Consider the following 22,159-nt stretch of genomic DNA (forward strand, 5'->3'; position numbering starts at 1 on the left):
GATGGACATAGTCATCAAAGATACTCAGGTATACTGTGGTGTTTATATGATCATAAGAGGCCCAAGCAACATATTTCTAAGCTTCTGTTGACCAATAAGTAAACGTATTAACTGTATGCTCAGTTTCTGGTTCTCGGCTGACAGGAGCAGCAGTGTGGCCATTTTTTTCTCGTAACTGCTTTTTATTTTCAAGAGCTTTCAAGTGCTCAGCAGTGTAGAGGAAAAATATGGGCCTTGCGTCTGCGTATTCTCTTTGACGGACACTTTGTCTAACCAATATTCATCCCTGCCACTTCCATGAGATAATATTTCCAAAGCGTGACAGCTGAAGCACAATTCAGTTGCAAACCTACCATCCACCTTGCTCTGCGACTGCCCTTTTAGGAGTCAACCCAATACACAACTGAACGCAGCGAGATGGGCATCTGCCTGTCCAGATGCACTATAGCACCCTGCCGGTTTTAAGCTAAAGGGACAGCGACAAGCACTTAGCTGGTCCCTCAGCAACCAATCCCATTTCCTTCCTCTTATCTAAAGTGACAAGAAGAGTTTTCCAGCCCTCCTTTGCCTGAGGCTCATCCTGCATTATCTCCCAGTGTACCAGCACCACTAGCTATCTCGTGTCCCTGATTCCCTGCGTCTAAAAATATGCTAAAAAGGATGATGGCATTGCTAGAAATTCAGTTGTGCGAGCCAGTTGTGCTGCACGGATGTTTTTCAAACTGCCGATCATATCGCAGAATGATGGACTCGGAGCAAGTGCATGCTTAGAGTATGAGGAGCTCAGCGGAGGCCCATTTTCCTGTATCTTATGCCATGTACTGCATTGCCCTTCCCACCAAATGGCTGTAGTTACCCATCCGATAAAGAGCGTGTGTGGAGAATGCAAAGCGACAAAACATGAACTAAAGCAGACACCCTAATGAGATATTGATTGCCCACACTGATGTTTACACTTTTGCCTGTCTAATGCTCTCCGAGTCCACCAAAAACAATCAGCCATCTGTTCGAGCACATTCTGAACTCTGCTGTGCAATTTAGATGCATCAGATGTTTGAACGAGTTAAAGTCCCAGTTTTGATATGTAATTCAGCTGGTATGTCTCATAGATAATTAATACAATTTTACCTACTTTTCGTGCTTTTATGTACTCCCCTTGCACATAAACAACCTCAAACAGCTGAATGAATATGCATGTGTGTTTTTTAAGCAGTTTCACACTGAGTGACTCCGCCGTAGCGATGCTCACACAACTAAATGTAACACTTCACGTACACAGTACATACTGCCACCCCCAACAAAAAGCACGAAAATGCAAGATTTTTAGCTGTTTTGACAAATCTGTAGACTCAAAGGCAACAAACACAAAAACAATTTCTCCTTGAGAGATGAGCTTGAGAAAACCACAGCAATCTTAGCCCTTGTCCTTGTGTTTTTTTTTCTTCTTCTTCTGCTTCTTCTTTACTGCTTAACACCAAACGGTGCCTTTTTTCCCCGAGTTCAATTAAAATGTGTATTAATTGTGAAAAAAGCCCCAGGGCCTCAAGTCATTTGGGTAGTATTCATTAGCCATGGTTTTATACTTTATAGCTCGTGAATGCAAAAACAGCGAATGATTGAAACTAATTTTTGTTCTAAACAACAAAGGAATGCTCACCCCGAGCTCCCTGTTGTTTGTGAAATGGCCCCGCTGCCTAAAGTAAAGGCTGAGAGCTCCCATATAATGAACCCAGGAAGCTGCTCTTCTTTCAAAATCAATAGTGACGAGCTCCTTTAAAACTCTCAACTTTGAGCCTTTGATGCCCGAGAATACATTACTGCTGTTAACTAGGGCTCCCGTCCAGGCAATAAGCATGCAGCTCACTCTGCAGGCTCCATTTGCACCCCTCCCCTCCACACACACACGCCCCAAATCCACCACACAGACTTCCACAACTGCTGCTACACCACAGCCAAGCCTACAAGTTGTTTTATTTATCACCCTGATCATTCTCGCTCAGCAAATTTATCAAATGTTACAGTTTTATTAAGGGTCATCGATAAATCCGTGGACTGGGCATGACAGTATGAGCTGTGAAGCATAAAGCTCTGGGCCTTCTGAGCACTTCATCACCGCACAGCTCCGCCCCACTCCGTGAGCCATTTAAACCATTTCGCGCAACGCACGGTCTTGATAAAGTCGTCAGTTCTCATCTAGAAAAATATTACGGCGAAGGCCGCGGTGATAATGCAGGAAAATACAGGTTTCGGATATGTTTGCACACGCTTTCATTCTGCGTGCAGATGTTCCCGTGTGTTTGTGAAAATGTAAGGAAGAATAAATGTTATGCCGCTGAGTGGTTTTGGCCCCATGAACTCCACAAAAGCATCAAAGCCGGCTTGAATTAAAATCCACCCAGCTATAGGCTGCTTTTTGCCGCTGTGCTCATATTCACAGTCACACTGCAAACTGCCTCGGCTGTCAAGTGTAGGTGAATTTAACATTTGCTTTTAAGTATTTGCCCACGTTTCTCTGTACGTGTGTGTGTGTGCATTATGAATTGTGCAAGCAGTCTTCTCCAATGCACTACCCATCACTGTCACATCCCGGGCCATAATCATATATGCGTTGGGCTTGTTAAGCACTTTCCCACGTTCTTTGCAGCACCAAACTGCAAATGCGAGGAATTAATTTTGAAGGAAAGCTTCGATTTTTGCCTCACTCTTCAACATTTACTAATTGGCAGCATTGTGTGCACAGTGCGGACCAGGAAGACAAAAAAAAAAGAGGAAACAGTCAAATTCAGACTGTGAGAGGGAAACAAACGCTGAATAAGACAAGCTGACAGTGAAGAGACAATTCCCATGGGTCTTTTCTTTCATTTACTGATACGAAGGCTTTAAATGGTGTACTGAATCCCTTTTATGACAGAGGGGTGGTAATTTTAGCAACAGAATGACGGAGCCATCTCAGACTGGCACGCGAGTATTTAAAATAGTTCACTTAACCACATGTGTGCAGTGACTCAACTGCACTGTAACACATTTTTGCTTAACAGGCATAAATTACATCTGTATTACTGCATCAATGTATTGAAATCCCGTGCGCAGGCTGTAAGGCTTTATATAGATTTAAGTGATGTATGCGGCTCATGGTCTCATGGCATTGATTGCATAAAGGGACGCCTGTCCCCAGTAGTGATATGTGTGAGATTACGTCTGTGCTGCACAGCCCTTAAGAGTAAGTGTATTATACGTGTTAGATCTCATGTGGGAAGACACAGGGGCACAAAGCTATTTATACAGATTATAGCTGAGAATAAGGTGCGGAAGGGGATATGCTATATGTAAGATTGACTGATATACCGTCTAAAAACATCCAGGGTTAATTCAGGACATATATTTAAGTGGAAATTCCAGAAAAGACAGCTGGTTCCAGCTCAAACGTTCCCAGTTTTTTGGTGTTCTTTCTTTGTTTTCCATGTGTATTTCCTTTTTGTATCACATCGGTTCCGATTTCTGCAACTTATGCGTTTTATTTTGTGTATAGCATCACAGCCAAAGAAAAGAGCGCATTAGTTTGGAACGGAGTGGCTGCATTTAGTATGACTGCATGGTTATTTGGAGCGCTTGGTGGGTTTAGTAACACCCACTAGATGGCTGCATATAATATCAAAGATCTACTACTGTGCTTAAGAACTGAAACCGCATGCTGTGTGTTAAAAAGAATCCTTTGGTAGTGCTCTCTAAGTGTGGTGCAGTGGTCACTATCAAAAGTTGTCTTCTGATCTCTCAGGAAGCATCTTGTAGCGCATTAATTTATTATCCACTGGCCCTCTCCCAGAGCGATGAATGCCTGGCACAAGCATGACCCACTTGTGTAGTTTTCTATGGGCCACGTTTGGCCTTTCCTGACAGTGTTGACTCAGGGTGAGGCTTAGCAACAGGCCCACATTATATGGCCAAGATGTCAGATATGTTCTGACCTATGGGTACTTGACAGGGAGACAGAAGTAGCCCAGAGCCACTGTCTGGGTTGTGTCTGACGGGTGGCTGTGCACCTCATACTGGGTAACACTAAATCTGACAAGCTTTTTAGTTTTCAGATGCTTAAACTTGTCCTCCTCCTGTGGCTGCTTGTCATTTTTGGTCACATTTTTTGATAACACTTTATACTACAGCCTGCAACTGTAAGACAAACATTAAAAACAAGGTTTTTGAGTACAAACAAACATTGAATAATAGAACATCCATCGTGCACATCAACGTAATGCTTATTAAATATAGATGGAAAAAAAAACAAAGATATAAAAAGCCAAAATTAATGGACTAATTAATGAATAGCCTGCACCATGATACTGTGTATCTACGATGTAAGATAGGAAAATATTGTTTGTTCATCTGCAAAATTACCAAAAAATTATGCAGTACTTAAAATTACTTACACAATAATTTGTCTCCTTTCCTGTAAAAGTTATGCAACACTTAAAATTACTCGTGCAATGGGCGATATGGCCTAAAATCCATATCGCAGTATAATTTGAAGCATGTGCGGTAACGATATATATCGCGATATATTCTTTTCTTCTCTATATTTCTATATTATATTCTATATTGCTATATCTCTATATTTTCTGCACTATAGGCACACTTAAAATCCTTTAATTTTCAGTGTGCCTTATAATCCGGTGCACCTTATGTATGAATTCTGGTTGTGCTTACTGACGTCGAACCGATTTTATGTGGTACACGGCGCACAGAAATCTGTCAAAAATGTTTTGGTTCGACTTCAGTGATGCAACATCACTGAGAGTAAAAAACTGTTTAAATTCTTTCATCTTTAATAAAATCATCAGCGTTGCTGCTTTACCAGGTGTAACAATTAAGTTTAACATCCAGGCATCCATGAAAACAGAATTTATTCAATTTAACAGAGTTAGAAGTTAGCAGGAAGTTAGCTCGCTGGTTTCCACCTAAACATGACATACTATGTTCTGACAGAGAGATTTCTGAAAAAATTTAAACATACAGCTCTGCTACCACTTCCAACATCAATGAAGACAGAAAACAACAGTGACTTTTTTAGGGTTACTGAAGTTGAACTAGCTGGTATATAATGATGTGCTACGTGATCGCTAGCGACACAGCTATGCTAGCATAATATAAATATGGTGAAGTTGGAGGATGAACGCTAACTTTTTTTCAAGTTGATAAAAGTTAATGTGAGGGTTCCCAATAGTTAGGTACAAATGCAATCGCATGGCAGGATGCTGCAAACAGACCAAACTTCAGTCAGGAGAACAACTGAGAACAATACAAGGTTAATTATTAACAACACCAACAGCAACATGGGAATAGAGCAGCTGCGAGAGAATTCAACATTAATGAATCAATGGTACGGAAGTGGAGGAAGCGCAGTTTTTGGCTTTCCTCATATTCCAAAACGTGCTTCGTTTCTTCACTATTACTGTCGCCCGGCATAATTTGCAGATGATATTGCTTGTAGCAGCTGCGATGCTTTCGACCAAAACAGGCGTAGTTTGATGACACCATCAACATGCGATATCGCGATAGAGCGGAATAGTCAAAATCTCAACCTTTGGCCAAATTCATATCGTTTCTACCGTATTCCGTTTATACCGCCCACCCCTATCATGCAAGACATAAAATTACTTACACATTAGTTAAAATTACTTACAAACTACAGTATAATTAGTTCTATGTTTCCTCTAAAACACAATGTTTGTGAGTAAATTTAATTACAACGTCATTTCGAATAAAATTACAGGGAAAGTATGCGCTTAGTTGTGTTTCATATTATAAAGTGTTATCCATATTTTGATAACCTGTTAACATACTGCTAATATGTTTAATTTAAAAAAAAACTTGGGGTCTGAATATGTAAAATTGATTTTTACTAATTGCATACACGTTCAGGTCTGCTGTGAGCCATACAGAGGTGACCTTGGCCAGACTGTGAATTCTTCTTTGCTCATTGTTAGTTTTTCTAAATACTGTGTCTCACCACTGAGACTGTCTTTGGGGAATTGTGTTAAATTAACCATTATCATTAATTTGAATGTAATTATAATAGCAAATCCGGAATTACTTATACATGCCATTTTGGTGTTTTTGTATCATTTAAAGCATCCTTTTGTGTTGCATCTCATATTATACATTGCTAACTTACAATAAATATCATTTCAGAATGTGATATAATGAAGAGCTATGATTGTTTGGACACAATCATCACCAACGGAGGAAATCACCTAAACTGTGGTCCTTCATGCACGTTTTTAAAGAATTTACTCAAACCCTTTTCCCTGTGTCAGTATTGCTAATAGCTATACCTGTCATTTTTCTCATAGACAGTGACACTGCAAATTGGCAATTACAAAATGTCAGCAATCACAGCAGAAATTATGTTTGTCACACGCTCCCAAAATACAGATGGTTTTAGAGAAACATGCAGCTCCCCTATGACGTCAGCCGTGGCCTTTGAAAGCACATTTAAGCAGCAAGTTTCCATCAGACAGAAATACTAGTAAAAACTTCTATTACACAAAAACCCTTGATACAGTTTGGACCACAGTTTGTCTTCAGATCTGTCTTAATTCTTCATAGCACAGATTCAACAAGGTGCTGTAAAGATTCCCCAGAGATTTTGGTTCATACGACGGCATCACACAGTTCACACATCCATGATGAAAAGCTCCTGTTCCGGCACATCCCAAAGGTGCTCTATTGGATTTAGATCTGGTGACTGTGGAGGTTTTTTGAGTACAGAGAACTCATTGTTATGGTCAAGAAACCACTTTGATATGATTTGAGCTTTGTGACATGATGTGTTATCCAACTGAAAGCAGGAATCAGAAGATGGTACATTGTGGTCATAAAAGGATGGAAATAGTCTGCAACGATACTCAGGTAAGCTGTGGCATTTAAACAATGCTCACATGGCAGTGAAGAACCCAGGGTGTGTTAAGAAAATATCCCAGTAGCCTGAAACATTGATACAAGCCAGGATGGATCATGCTCTTCACACCAGACTCTGACACTAACATCTGAAGGTATCCAATATGGTCTCCTGGTGCTGTAGCCCATCTGCTTCAAGGCTGCATATGTTGTCCTTTGATGCTCTTCTGCTTACTTGTAACAAGTGGTTATTTGAGCGACTGTTGCCAGTAACGCCTCAACAAGGCATTTTCACCCTAAGACCTGCAGCTCACTGGATATTTCCTCTTTTTCTGACCATTTTCTCTAAACCCCCCAAAATTGTTGTGTTGGAAAATAACAGCAGATCAGCAGTTTCTAAAATACTCAGAGCAGCCCACCTGAAAACAACAACCATGCCACGTTCCCCGTGCCTGAATTCACCTTTCTCCCCCATTCTGATGCTCGATTTGAATGTCAGCAGGTTGTCTCAATGCGCCTAAACGCGTTGATTTGCTTCCACGTGACTTACTGATTAGATATAGAAGAAAGAAAGTGGCCGCTAAGTGCATTTGCTTTAGTCTGACCTCCTTCCTTACATTTGCTCTGCATTAAAGCTAGGGTATTTTGCAGACCTGCCGACTCAAGAAAACCTGATCGGCCCCCATTTGATAAAAGACTGATATAACTCACGCCTCTGCGCCAACACTGTAAATCGAGCCTGGAGTTGATTACCTTGGTATTAGTCCTGGAAGCAGAAGAAAACAGCAAGCTTCTCTCTCCAAGGTTCAAAAATACACCTACCAACAAGCTTGCTATTTCCCCTTGCTTCCAGCTAAGCTTGGCTGATTACCTGCTCGCTCTAGGGTTCTATTTAATGCACAGATATGGGGGCACATATAGATGTTATCTGACTGTTGAAGTGTGCAAATACAGGTTTTTTATTCTTCTTTTTCTGTTGATATTTGTTTAAGACACGGCTTTATCTAAAGACTCGTCTCAAAGTCCCTGATGACTCTTGCGTGTTAACGCTCCAGCCATCTCTGCGCTTTGTTCAGCAGCTGGTACTTTTGTTCTTGACAGTGCGAGAATAGAACAGTCTGGTTCGTCTCCTGTAACTCTCCTGTGCCTATTTCTTTTTCACATATAAGAGAAGCACCACTTTCCTTTACCTGCTCGACGCGTTTTTTTTTCCCTGCTCCGTACTTGTTTTGCCCCTCCACACACACTTTTGATGAAAGGCATCGCATAATGTTTTGGAGGGGAAAGCTTTGCTGCAAAATTGCACTAAAATACTGTAAATAATGATTTCCTTTATTTCACATGCTGTATCACCCCGCAGCGTTCCCTGACAGCACAGAGGGGAAACAAAACAACAGGTAAAATAGAGAAAAAAAAGAAACTTGACCAGACACAGCTCACATATGCACACACCACTTGACTGGGGGGGGTGGAGACAGAAGCACAATCAGCAAAGCCAGTTTTAATGAGCCTCTTCCTCTCTCCATCTATCAGAATGGAATTAGGACAGCACTCAGCGGCCGAGGGGAGGGACGCTGGGAGAATGGGGGCACATGGCTGAAGGAAAAAAAAAAGTCTTCATTAAAGACAGTGAAGTAGAGGTAGGAGGAGAGAGCGAGGGGGGGGGGGGAGGGAGGGACTTAAGTGATCTAGAAATGGTTCTCCTCTCCTCCTCCTCCTCCCTCTACCACCTAATCAGGGAGCCAAAGTTATGCCAGTCAGAGCGGTTGTTATTCCAGCTAATCCCTCATCACGCCGTTTCATCAGGTTTGGCATTTGGCTATCTGCATTAATTAGATGTTCGAATGGACACAGCGTTAATAACTGACGCGCGGCAGATAATGAGAAGCGGTACGGCGCGGCCGTATCCCCTCACAATCACGCTCCCTTTGTCAGCGCTGATACCTCTGCGCTTAAAACACTGCATCGTGTTTACCTGCACCGGATTTCATTTATTGATGATTCAGGCTGTTTTTAGTGCCAGTGGTGATAATGTACTGTCTGCACTTTGGGAGATAAGTGTGTTCAGGCGCGATAGTTTGGACTTGTTCAGAATGTCTCTCCTTCTGTCTCCTTCGCTATTTTTATCTCCGCTCTCCTTCCAAATTTTTCTTCCGCTTTCTACTTTTCTTTTATCCCACATTTCTCCTTACTCCCCCTCGCCATTCTCTCCCATTTCCTCTATCTCACCTGTCTTTCTCATTTTTTTTTCACAGCTTCCCAGAGGATAGCAAGAACCCCTATCTCTCTTTTGCACACTCTCTTCACTTTTAGGCTGTCTTCTCCCTCCCCACCTCCCATGACTCTCTCCTTCATCCATATCAACACCAGGTGAATAGCTCCTCTCTCTAATATCCATTCACAGTCCCCCTTCTTCTTCTTCTTCTTCTCAACTGCCTCTCCTTCCCTGCTTGTGTTTCACTCTCGCTGTACCACTTTCAAGTTGCACTCGCTTTAATATTCTGCTATCCATCCTCCTTTGTCTCCTCCCTGCCTTCCTTCATGTTCTCCTTCCTTCTTTAGTATTCCGCCAGTCATTGCCAAGTGAATGGTGATGCACTCCATCACAGGTCCCAGATCACCTGCAATCACGGAAAGCGTGGCGTCCTTGACTTTACTGTCTGCTCTGATAAATGCCGGTGCATCTTCACCTAAAGCGATCACGTGCGATATGTTACATTCATTATTTCCCAACATTTCGAGTGATTTATTTCACTCTTGTTGCAGTCTTTAGAGCTGAATCCTTTACCAAACAGGACACGCCGACTAAGAGCACATTCTTATTTACAAGAGCAGCCCGGGGAGAGAAAGGGCCGGTTCACACCCACCTGGGAGATGCCTGAGACGAGCTTCTTTGGAACAGATGGAGTGTCTTTCTAAAGGAGTGCTTCAAAGAGGTGTCTCAATTTTTGCTTTTACCCTTTCATTGTTTCTTCTTACAGACCAGCACACAGCTGTGTTCTGCCGTACAGCGACGCCGCCATTTCATTAGGGGCCTGTCATGGCGACAGTGTTTACTGGTAGCAATGGGAGTTGTATTGACAATACTGAGTGTTTACCTCCAGTTACTGATGAAGGAACCTTGTATTTATTTTGGTCTTATTTGGATTGTACCATTTGTGATGCTAGCTTTGTGCTGATATGTTATATTTTGCACAGAAGGTTGAGTGTTTGTGGTTATTCTGTGTGGCCATCACAACCCTTAGAGAGTCTCTTGGCCTAATACTAATAAACAAGAAAATACAGGAGGGCAATCTTCTTCTTAAGTAAAATTGGTGGTTGCCTAGTGATTGGCATGAATTTTTTTCACATTTAAAAGCCGATTGCAAGTAGTTACATCGACCAGCTGGTCACCCAGAGGTTGAGCGTGCAACACCCACCACCTCTCATTTTTGATCGCAAAGCGATTGCACGTTGCCTGTCTCCAAACAATTGCAATTGCCACTGACTGCAGTCACTCATCAACCACTAACACAGCAATTAGTTGGAGTCGGTCCGTGTCAGTGAATCAGCTAGTTTCCATCTGGTTGTTTCCTGGTTATATCCATTTTAAAAAGCAAAAATGCCAAGCGACTGTGTCATTTTGCATTTAAATTGCTGTCCTGCAGCAGATGCATCACTATTTTTAAAGCAAACAGAAGGTTTCTACGTTCTGGCTAGACTCTGTATGGACTGTAGACTCCTGATTTTTATCACAGCTGCAACTTCACTGCACATGGTTGCAATAGTTTTGGCTTCTAAACACAGATGCATGAGCAATATTATATACTTCTGTCACTGTATTATGCTCACAGACTCTATACAGAAGATTGACGTAGCTTCCAAAGTGAAGGAGGAAGTGACACTCTAATAAGCATCAGGGGCCCAGCTTCCCACTGGTTGCAAAAAGGCTTAGCTCTGTTAATCTATGACCTCAGTAAACACTTTGCAGAGGAGTTTATAGTCACAGTTCCTGACTTTAACTATTATTGAATACAAGATGATCATTTTGTAAGTTGTGGTTCTCATTAGAGACAAAAAGAAAGGTAGAGCAAGGTATGCTTTAGGGTGGGCCTACCTTATGATTGACCTTATAATGTGAGGAAGAGCAAAATGTTACATAAAGCAGTGATGAAGTCAGATAATTAAAACATCAGGACTACTTCGGTCAGACGCAGCTTGAATGAAGTTAAGCAGCTGCATACTTCTCTCTGTGATGTGGAGCACTGGTATTGGGAACAAAGTCTTTTGAGTTAATTCACTTCTGGCAAACTTCTTGATCTTCTGCATACCCAGGTGGTACAGACTGTAAGGTGTACAGTCTGTACCAGGGTGCTCGTCTTTGAAATAAAGGCTAGTTTTTTTCCAAAGTTAGCTTGCTGCTACTCCTGGAGCAGTTGAGAAGTACACCATTTCTTCCCAGTTCCTGTCACAAAGAAGCGTTACATTGAAAGCAGAAGTCTTAAGACACCTTCACCCTCAGTAATCTTGAGTTGACTTCCGATAGCCCCTTGGATTCGTGTATATCCACCAGCCAATCCTCCCTTCCCTTCACGTTTCCATTTATTTCTCCACATGAGGTTTTCCCATCCATCCCTCATCGTCAGACACGAGCGTTCTTTCATTAAGGATTCAGATGATGTGTGGTGGCTGGGTTTTTAGAAACCTTCATTTGTGAACATGTCTCTTTCTTCTTTCTCTTCCACTCTTCCCTGCCATTGTAAACAACTGATTATGCCTTTGAGTTATTCCATCACGTCCTTTTTTTTTCGCTTTTCCAGCCTAATGATTCTTGTCATGGCACCGAGCTGAAAATTGAGTCTCTCTCAGATCCCCCAGTGTAACTCAGCCTTTATCTTTCAACTTTCAAATCCCAGAAGCTCCTTAAGTCCTCTCTTAAGTCAGCACCAAAAGCCAAATCTCTCAGTCAATTTACCAGCCAGCCTAGTCGTCATTATTTTGCGCTCGCTGCCATGATCTTACTATCATTAAAATTCATCCCTTACATAACCATCAAGGACGCGATACCGCTCGCTGTGAGGAACAGAATACACACATGCGTGCTTGGAGTTTATTTTTATGTTTTTATACACTTATTTACTCTCCTCCATTTTGGCAGAAGCGGTGATTCAAAAGGAATGGATGCTCGGTAAGCGCGAGCCCTGTGTGAAATATTCAAATGGCGCCCTATTTACATAGGCTGGAGAGTTTCTCTCCCACTGCCATCACATGTTTGTTATGTGATATAAAAAGAGAGACAGCGGCAACTCCAGAGACCTCATCCCCATATATTATGCGCCAAGCGCATTCTTTTTATAGCAAGTATAAACACATTAGTTTGCTGCATTAAAATCCACTCAAAATGTTGGCAGTTGTCAGGGTTTGGACAAAAGATACGCCATGTCTTCCTTTACAATAGGTGAAGTGTGTGTGTGTGTCTTTGGTGAAGGATAGAGTGTTTGAAGAGACCAGCAGTAGAGAGTTTGTTGTGTGTGCTTATGCAAAGATCCAGTGTGCTCCCACACCTGTGTGCGAAGGAGCACTTCTCAGTGTGATTGTGTGTGTGTGTGTGTGTGTGTGTTCGGCCGCGCTGCCAGACGGCTGCTATCTTTGCAAGTCAGACGGGCAGGGAGGCTGCCGAGGCACGCCAAACGTTTGAAGTGCTATTCTCTCCCAGAAGTTCGATCCACCCCGAGGAAATTTGTCATGTTGTTCTACCTTTCTGATTCCCATATGGCGCGGTTGAGTGGAAGGGTATTTGTCCTTATTTGCTGTCAGCGTCTCAATACACACAAACACTGGTTAAAGTAACTAAGAAATTAGTTTTTCGCCTCGCTGCATTTTTTCCCCTTCTCCTGTTAGTTTAATATTTTCATTCAGCCAGCATCCATCATTCGGTCGTTCATTCCGGTGGTTTTTTTTTCCCCAACCAAATGACTCAACAAACGCTGATAGCCTCAATATTTTCCACCACAGAATATATCCTCTCGCCATTAACTCTGAACTGAATGTCTTCCTTTTCAATAGTTAATTAACCCGCACCCTCCTCCTTTCGCTTCCCATATTAACGCGAGCGACTCCTTCGCGACCCATCGAGACCTCTAACCAGTAAGTGAAAATGAGACGGAAAGGAGAAGATGAAAGGGCGGCGAAAGAGAGACGTAGATGGCAAAAAAGAGAGAGAGAGAGAGAGAGAACATGTTGTCTAGAGCCAGAGAACCTCAAGAGTGATTCAGCCATTGTTACTCATCCCCTCCTTTTTGCAAGAGGGCTCATGTCATGAGTATTTTAAGTGCTCTCCATTCCGTTGTTCTCCTTTAATCCTGTTAGATAACTCTTTTTCTCCCTCCTCCTTCTGAGTCTTTCTATTTCTTCTCTTTCCTCCTCCGCTCCCCCGCTGCCCACTCAGCAAACGGCGAGTCTTATGCTTTCTGCCACAAGGAAAAGATAGCATGCCTAAACAAGGTAGAGAAGGAGAAAAAAGAGGGGGGAGAGGAAGTTAAAGCAGAAGTGGAAGGGAGGAATGCAGGAGAGGGGAAATGACAAAGATGTGGCAGTACTGGTAGGTGTTGGAGAAATGCACTGGCGAGTGCAGGATCATTTGTTATGAGGAGGGATGAGCGTGGACGAGAGCCAAGGCAGTGGCGAGTGGGTTGTGGAGTGGAGCCTGCGCCGCAGCTTGTTGTTAGGACGCAGAGAGTTTGAGGTTGATTTGAAATGCGCGTAACTTGGAAGGTGTTTTAAAATTCACAATCTGAATAATTAAAAACAAACTAAAAAAGTAGCCAGACTCGGCGCGACGGGACGCCTCTCTGCGTTTGATCCCGTTCTCCATCACGCTCGTTCAAACAATCCTGCACGTGGCTAACGCGGACACGCGCAATTTACACAAACGCAACACGCGCTCTGGCATAAAAGTGCATTTGTAACGTTAAGACAGAGCTGCCTTTTCCCGTTGCCACCTTCTTTTTTTCGAAACATCTGATGAGAGTAGGTCGAATCACACTTAGATCCAAACAATACGTGATGCAATGTTTCAAACCTGCCTTGTAACCACTGTGCGAAACCATCAACACTCCATCAGCCTCAAAAGAAGTCTGCTTCACATAAAATACATTTCCCACAAGCCAGCAGTTGCCAGCCCCGTCGTTTTGCATGAGGACAATCGCAAATGAGGAAGCGGCGGCGGTAGGCGTTGCTTCACCCAGACGTGGTAGCCACTTAGCACAGGTGAGGTGGGGCAGCCACATTTTTGCAGCTCTTTCTGTGGGAGAGGGCAGAAAAAATGGGTCACAGCAGTACAGGAAGATTTGCTTAAACCAATAGCACAGACTAGTGGTGAATGCATAGAATTGCATGAAAGCTGCAAGTCTTGGATCTGTGCTGTTATTTTCTTTTTTTTCTTTTTTAGCATTTTCAGTTACATTCAGTCAAACTCAACAACCCTGAAATCAGCCATCATTGAACGTGTGTAATTTCCACTGATATATGGTTATTGCATTTAAGCAGCTCCATCACCACCACTTACTTAAACAAGCCCAAACCTCCTCATTTGCATTCCGAGCACCTGACGGATCCCTCGCTTCCTCTCTCTGCCGAAGAAATTAATTCAACACAAAGAGGAGGTGGGAGGGGCTGGCACTTGTGCTGGGAAGGATTTGCATGACCCAAAAATGCCCTGCCTCTTCTCTGACTCCATAAATCAAAGGGATAGAGAGAATCCCCCCGATGCCTCCTTTCTTTGTCCTCAAAGGTGATAAATTGATCCCCCGGTCGGCTAATAAGCAGAGGCACAGGGCGGCCTGAACTTCCCAAAGATTTATGCGGGCGAGAAGTGGATTTATAGCGCAGGAAATGTGAAAGATCTGGAGAACTAAATCTATTTACTTTATTCTTACTCCCAGTGCTCATGAGGTTTGAGATGGAAACTCCACAGGGGCACACCCCCACCCCTCTTCACCCTCCCTGGGGGGCGCCAACGTCAAAGAAGCAGGGAACATCCGTCACGGAGGCAATAAATGAGGTGGAATTCCCCGCTTTTGATTGATGTGCACTTGCTTCCGGTGGCAAACATTCTCAATCCGCCCTTGGATGTGGCACCGTTCGGCACAGTTATGATTAGGTTTCATTCCTGGACTTTGCCGAAAACCAATATGAACGACACTTCTTAGGTTTGTCAGCGGTCTCGTCCGAATGAAGGGAGGAAAAGAATGTGGAAGACAATCGAACAGCTTGCAGCTAGACACGAGAGAAACCTTTTAAGGCAACTCAAGCAGTCATCTTAATGACGAGAGGTGATACACTGACAGGAAAAGCAGTCTTTTAAGAAGATGATCAATGCTATCATCTTCTCTAAGGCTGACTGGGAAAAAAGGGGGCAGAATATAGTGGCATAGAGTTTCCTAAGAGTTGCAAAGACTGGTGGAGCTACCCCCATCACCACCGCCACCTCCTCTTCTGTCCTCCTTCCTCTTTCATTCTCTTCCTCTAGAGTCTCCCACTAGCATTAATGTGTTTTCCCTCTTCCCTGTTGCAACTCATCTGATTTCTCACCTTTTACCCTCTCCGCATGTCTTCCTTTTCCCCTCTTTTTCTTTTCTACCGAACCTCCTCTTTCGCTCCCCATCTACCGCACACCATCTTACTCACTCCCCTCCTCGCACCGACAGCATGCTTATCCTGTTGCGTTGATGAGATATTTGAACGATTACCATTATGCATGCTGAGCAGATTATGATAGCCTTTGGGGAGGAGCGGTTTGAGCGTGATGGAAAGTTTTCCGCATGATAGAAAACTCCGCTGATAAGTGGGCTTCGGCTGCAAGCGAGGGAGAGGGGAGCGCGGAAGGGATGACGTCTCCGCTCGCTCGTTCTCCACCCGAACACCAATAGCCTCTCCCATTTGTCAGAGCTTGCGTCGAAGCTGCGCGGCGGAGCGGTTTGGCGTGGAACAAAACTCGTTTGAGCTACGACATTTGACTTGTATCAAAGGATGTCAGTGGGTAGCTTCGCTAATAAAGCCAAATGTGCAAATGCAACCCATGAGGGGGGGAAAACCAAGTTTGTGTTCATCAGTGACTTCCGTATACCTGAAACTTTGAATTCCTCACCGAGACAGCTCGCATGGTAAATGTGATATCCGTCAACATCAGCCCGACTGTTGCAAACCTATGCAAATATGTCTAAAATATCAAACCCCCTCTCTCCTATAAACATACCTTTTTTTTTATTATTATTTTTATATCTGTTCTCTTTTCCTTTTTTGGGTAGGATGACACCAATCCTGAACAGACACATGATGCAGTATATAACTAATTCTGCATCTGTGCCGCAGAGGCAGCTCTGGGTACAGAGAGAGAAAGTGAAAGAAGCAACAAAAAAAAAAGCAGATCCCAAATGCTCATTTTTAGCTGGCTTGTTTGGGCACAGCGCACCAGAGCTGACGAGCTGAGCACAGAGTTTTTGACACAATGGTGTCAAACTCGGGACTGTGATGTTCAGCTCGCACAAGTGAATAGCGGTGCACCTGCTGGTAACACGCAGACACAGACACAAACAGACTGTTATCAAGTCTGAGTGGTAATTAGTGTGTTTGGGAGTGCTGCGAATCATAATGACTCATTTGCCTTACATTGTTTCATTAAAGAGGCTTTCGGAGACATGGCATATGGAACCTACTGGAAATGCTGAAGCCATTTGGAAATGGCAGTGCTGTTAAGCATCCGTTTTAAAATGCTAACAATTATAATATCAAAGTTGTTGTCTCTGTCAGAGTTTTGTTTCTTCACTCCTAGTCTAATCAAGCATTTAGCAGATGGGCTGTTCTGTGTTTTCTGTGCCACACTGGGGCCAGCGCTAGGTTGAACTATGATCCTCTTTATTTTAGTTTTTAATCTTTCTCTAAATTGTGTAAGAAAGCAAGCCCATTCATTTAAGCCATGTCTAATAATTTCTTTTGCTTTAATCAACTGAACCTGGCACTCAAGAACATGAAGTAAGTTATCACCCAATGCTGTTTCTCTACAATGAATTTTCCCCCTTTTTCAGCTCAGTGTTTTGGTGTTATTCCCTGCAGCTCCCTTTATAGCTAGCTGTCACCGCTCTAATTAGCGCCTTTGCTTCAAGCAGCTGTCTTCAGTGACAAACATAGTTAGGAATGAGTTCCTAACAATCCTGATCCTGAGATATTCATGATAATAACTCTCTTTGATCTAAGTCCTCATATATGCCAACTCTAACCCTAATCCCACCCCACACTTTGGGAGAGCAGCACCTAGCATTGCTAGCAAACGATGCTATGCAATGTCAAACTAAAACAAATGCCTGAATCCCAAATATCTATTGAGATTATCTTAACTATAATGATCAATGTGATTCAGAAGTTTTGCTTTTGTATCATTTTACATAGTTTGTAATGATACATTATCATGTATCACATTATAAAACATCTGAAAAGTTTGTGTCCACATGTGTCCACAGCATAGGCGACATAAGCACGATTGTTTTGTTGGCTGGTTTTTTGTCATGTACGGCTTCTATGCATCAAACTGTGATAAAATCCACATAACTGCACTGTTAGGATTAAAAACTAGTATATGGTTTAAAGTCTGCACTTTTGACCCAAGTGAAGATGATCTTGCTGCTGGATCGTCTTAAATAGGTCATGTGATGTGACCGCACCGGCGCCTCTGTTGGCTCCAGAGGGTTAATAAGCAGAAATCACATGAGTTACATTCCAGTGGAGCATTTATTTGCCAGGCTGCAGTCTCTGCAGAGGTCCTTGGCTGAGGCTCTGTTAGCCACGCCACAGTCTCAGCTGAGGACCAAGGGTGACTGGGCTTTTTCTGTTAGGGCACTCACTGTCTGGAAGAATCTCCCTGTGGAGAGCAGCTTGCTGAGAGCCTGATTGTCTTTTAAATGTCTCTTAAGGACATATTTTTATAAGTAGGCTTTTTCAATGCTTCCACTTTGAGCTACTTTTATGCCGTCTCCTATTTTCTTTCATCACCTCGTCTTCTTATTGTTGTTTTATATTGCTTTTAATTTATTTGATAGTTTTAGAGCCCGTCTGACACATTATATTGCCAAATGAATTCACTTGTCTGCCTTCACACATATGAATTTGAGCAACATCCTCTTCTTAATCCACAGAGTTTAATATGATGTTGTTCCACCTTCTGCAGTTATAACAGTTTCAACATTTCTGGGAAGATTTTCCACGTGTTTACGAGTGTTTATGGGAAATTTTGACCATTCTTCCAAAAGCGCATTTGTGAGACACCCGAAGTCTTGCTCTAATTCATCCCAAAGGTGTTCTGCTTGTTTGAGGTCAGGACTCTGTGCAGGCCAGTGAACTTCTTCTACACCAAACTCGTTCATCCATGTTTTTATGGACTTGCTTGTTGATCTTTGTGCACAGTCAGGAGGGAGCCAACCCCAAACTGTTTTCATGAAGTTAGGAGCATGAAATTGTCCAAAATGTCTTGGTATGCTGAAGCATTAAGTTCTTTTTACTAGAACTCAGGGGTCGAGCCCAGCTCCTGTAAAGCAGCAAACTTTACACCTGTTACAATGCAACGAAATTTAATGACTGACTTCTTGCACGGGCGGGATCCTGTTATGGTACCACGCCGGAATTCACTGAGCTCCCGAGAGCGACCCATCGTTTCACAAATGTTTGTAGAAGCAGTCAGCATGGCTAGATGCTTGACTTAATACATATGATTTATACGTATGTATGGAAGTGATTCCAACACTTGAATTCAATGAACTGGATGGGTGAATATAATATAATGCATAATAGCTGGCTGATATTATCAGCCGATAGCGTCGATTTGGCAATTCTTAGCAATAAATGAAAATTTAAAAGGTAAAGAAAACCAACTTTTACCAAGTTATCAGTGTTGATGTTTCTGATGTTGCAACTCGTATATCACATTTTAAATTATAAATGTATAAATATCATAACTGGTCTGTAAATCGTTAACTAGTCCTGCATTCAGCATCAAAATGTATTTTAGTCTGCCTTTCTAAAGTATCTTGGTGCCAGATTTCACCAGAAGCTCTGAACTGGTTTTAATATTGCAACAAACTGAGCTCACCCTCCATACCCAGTCCATTTCCTGCTCTGCTTATACAAGCTCGATGGCGCCGTGATTCCTTTCGCTTTGTCAGCGGCACAGTGCGTAGTGTATTACCACTCATTTATGACTAGGTGAGATCTTTCCAGCATTCAGTCATAGCACTAAAAGAATATACAAATAGGAATTTGAGTTTCTTTTTTTTCCTAACTGCTCCCACTTGACTGGCATTTTAGAAGCCGTGTATCGATGGAAGTGATGTCTTCACCTCTCTCTCTCTCGTTCAACATTCTGGTGGTTTTATGAGACGAGCTGGTGTCTCTGTTGGTTACTGTTCAGGGGGAAGGTCATAAATGGGCGATTTATGTCTGAAGTACAGCCAGGAATGCTGATGCTACTGTCAGAGAGCAGAGATACTGTCTGGTTTGACTCCCATTTAATGGAAACTATAAAGTCCACAACTGCATGTCCTAACTCACTCACTTTCCAGTATGTGCTCACACAGGGACGGAGTTAGCATAACTGGCAGACAGAAATTGTATAGAAAGGCGTAATAAGGCAGACGGACAATAAATTTGCTCTGCGTGACACCAGAGAAGGGTTCACATTTTCAGCGTCTTGCAACACATCTCTGGGCTAATTTGCGGTATAAATGCACCATGTGTACCGCCGGCGCTAAAACTAATCATCATAGAGACAAATGAGAACACTTCATTAGCACTTAGAGTTCCAGCGGTGTCCGCATGTGTACAAATGCTATTCTTGCAACACAATTTCACAATTTGATAAGTGCAAAGGTATTCATTACCACAGCGCCAGCTAACGTGATGCTTGCATTGATTACTGCAACTACTTTTTTTTCCTCAACAGCTCTTATGTGGACTTCTACACCACCATTGTTAAGTTATGGGCATTTTAATTGCTGTAGACAGGGGTCCATTAGCATAGCTACTTGGGTGGCCTTGGCCATGTTTCTCTAAATCATTAAGCTAATTATACAAGCTAATTAATCAGTATGCTTGGAATGGGCTGCGCGAGCAGAGGCTGCCTTTTGTTGGCTTGCATAATGAAACGGGTCCATTTTTAGATGGGGGTGAAAAAATGGAGAAGGGGAGGGAGAAAGAAACTTTGATCTCAAAAGTAAACATATGATTTTTGCATATCAAGTGCTTCGGCACTTGATATGCAAAGTAGGTGTGAGGAAGAAAAGAAATGATGTGAAGTAGGTTTGCAGATGCAGAAAGTCAAGCGAGATTCACGTTTGTGGCGCTTTGAAGCGGATAGGGGAGGTCGTTTGTGCTGCGGTGACCAACATCCAGTTATCCGTGTGGGGTGTTTTTTTTCTCCACGGGAGGCAAACACAGCCAGAGATCTGTCAATCACCTGTGCCACTGTGACATCTGAGGGTAGTCAGACAATCTCGAGGGCACGTGTTTTACTTAACTGAAGCAAACGTAGACGACTTAATATTTATGCCTCTACCTAAGAATGAAAATCAGCCTTTATACTGCTTGGATATTGTGTCCCTTTTCACAACACAACCTGAAACCACATTCAATTAGAGCCCCAACTACATGCACTATGTCATTATAACTGGCTGTGTGTGTGTGTATGTGTGTGTGTGTGTGTGTCAAGCATATACTTATGCTTTCTTGCACGCTTTTTAAAACAAGGCACTGTCAGAAATTATTACTTCCAAGCAGACATAACCAAACATCCTGCCATCCTGTCTTCAGCAAAAGGTGCAGACACTGTCAGCAATCATGCAGGAGTTTTATTTTTAGCAGCTCTCATTATGCACAATGGAAAGTCATTTTCTCAAAGTGCATGAAGCATGTTTACAAACCTAATAGGGCTGCGGTGATAACACATCAGCGTGAAGACACTACAGTGTGTGCCAGCTCATGCTCGTCTCCGTTCACCTCGGTGCGGTGACTCTGTATGCAAACTCAGCACTGGCGTTCGGTACACCGATCTAAGTGTTTAGTGGTGAATGGACTAAAGCGTGACACGTCCTGACCTCTTTGTCTCTTTACCCGCAGGGAAATTCGGAGGAGTTCTGTTCTTTCGTCGCTCTGGTCCGAGGCAGCAATCGCAGCTGATTATTCCAAACGGGTAAGATTGAAAAAAAGAAAACAACAACAACAAAAACTCAAACCCTACAATTGTGTTATTTAATCTGAGAAACTCCACTGATGACAGCCACTCCACTGGGGGATTTCTTTTTTTTTTTCTACCTCCAGCGTTCAAATGTCAGCAGTGCAGGAGAATAATAATGTCAACCCACAGAAATCAAATCAGGGGTCAGACAAATAAATGATGTTAGTATGGATTAAGATAAAGGTAGAATACATGTCAGGACATGATGCATTGCTCACTTGTAGCAAATATTTTTCTTCTTTGTCTGACTTTTATTATGAATCGGGATGAATGTTGCACAAACTATAGAAAATTAAATGAGTGCTGTAATCATATTTCTTTTTTTTTTTAATGCAGTTTTATTCAATAACAGCTTGAGATTAATTCCACTCATGCTGTCAGTAGGCTACCATGTTGGGCTGATGACACACAAAGCATGCTAACGGTGCCCTCTGCAGTACAGGGATCTCCACTGCTGCTGCTCTACAGTTTTAAGAGCAAAACTGTTCTCATATGAAGACTGTGTGATACACGCTGTTCACACCTCTCACTATATTTGCTCCTGCAAACACCCTGAATCTTCAGAATCACCTGCCGTATTAAAATAGCGTTATTGCAGTGCATAATTACGCTATAAAGCCGTGTCGTGACACTAACGCTTTAATCTGCACTAACTAAAGTTTGCACGACTGCAAACGCTGAATTTTACTCGGCTAAATCATGATGTCTCTCTCATTATCATCATCATAATAACGTTCCAGCTGGGATAATTAAAAGTACAGTTCATGTCCTTTGGAAGTGAAGCCAAGTTACCCTCTATCACAGCGGTGTTTTTCAGATCAATGAACAGTCCCGTGGTTTCCCCCGGAGGACTTGCGGGTCCAGCTGTAATTGGAGCGTTTGTGTTGCTCTGAGTTACTGCTCCCCGGGCAGAGGCCAGCGCACACCAGAACATTCTTCCACATGTCCAATGAACTCATCAAATACACTCGTAGGGGAAGCGTGTTGAGATCAAATTATCACACGCTC

The 22,159-nt window shown here is 42.7% G+C and overlaps 1 protein-coding gene across 20 annotated transcripts in view; it reads left to right on the forward strand.

Moving 5' to 3' along the window:
- The window catches only part of ptprda (protein tyrosine phosphatase receptor type Da), a 414,186-nt gene that overhangs the window by 142,257 nt on the left and 249,770 nt on the right, over positions 1-22,159 (forward strand). For all 20 annotated transcript variants that reach the window (XM_087837434.1, XM_087837442.1, XM_087837449.1 and 17 more), the window contains exon 5: positions 21,034-21,106. The gene's annotated coding sequence lies outside the window, so the exon portion shown is untranslated. The remainder of the gene's footprint in view (positions 1-21,033; positions 21,107-22,159) is intronic.

This window comes from Neolamprologus brichardi, chromosome 3, assembly GCF_056152115.1.
Source record: "Neolamprologus brichardi isolate AB-2024 chromosome 3, ASM5615211v1, whole genome shotgun sequence".
In the NCBI taxonomy this organism is placed as follows: domain Eukaryota; kingdom Metazoa; phylum Chordata; class Actinopteri; order Cichliformes; family Cichlidae; genus Neolamprologus; species Neolamprologus brichardi.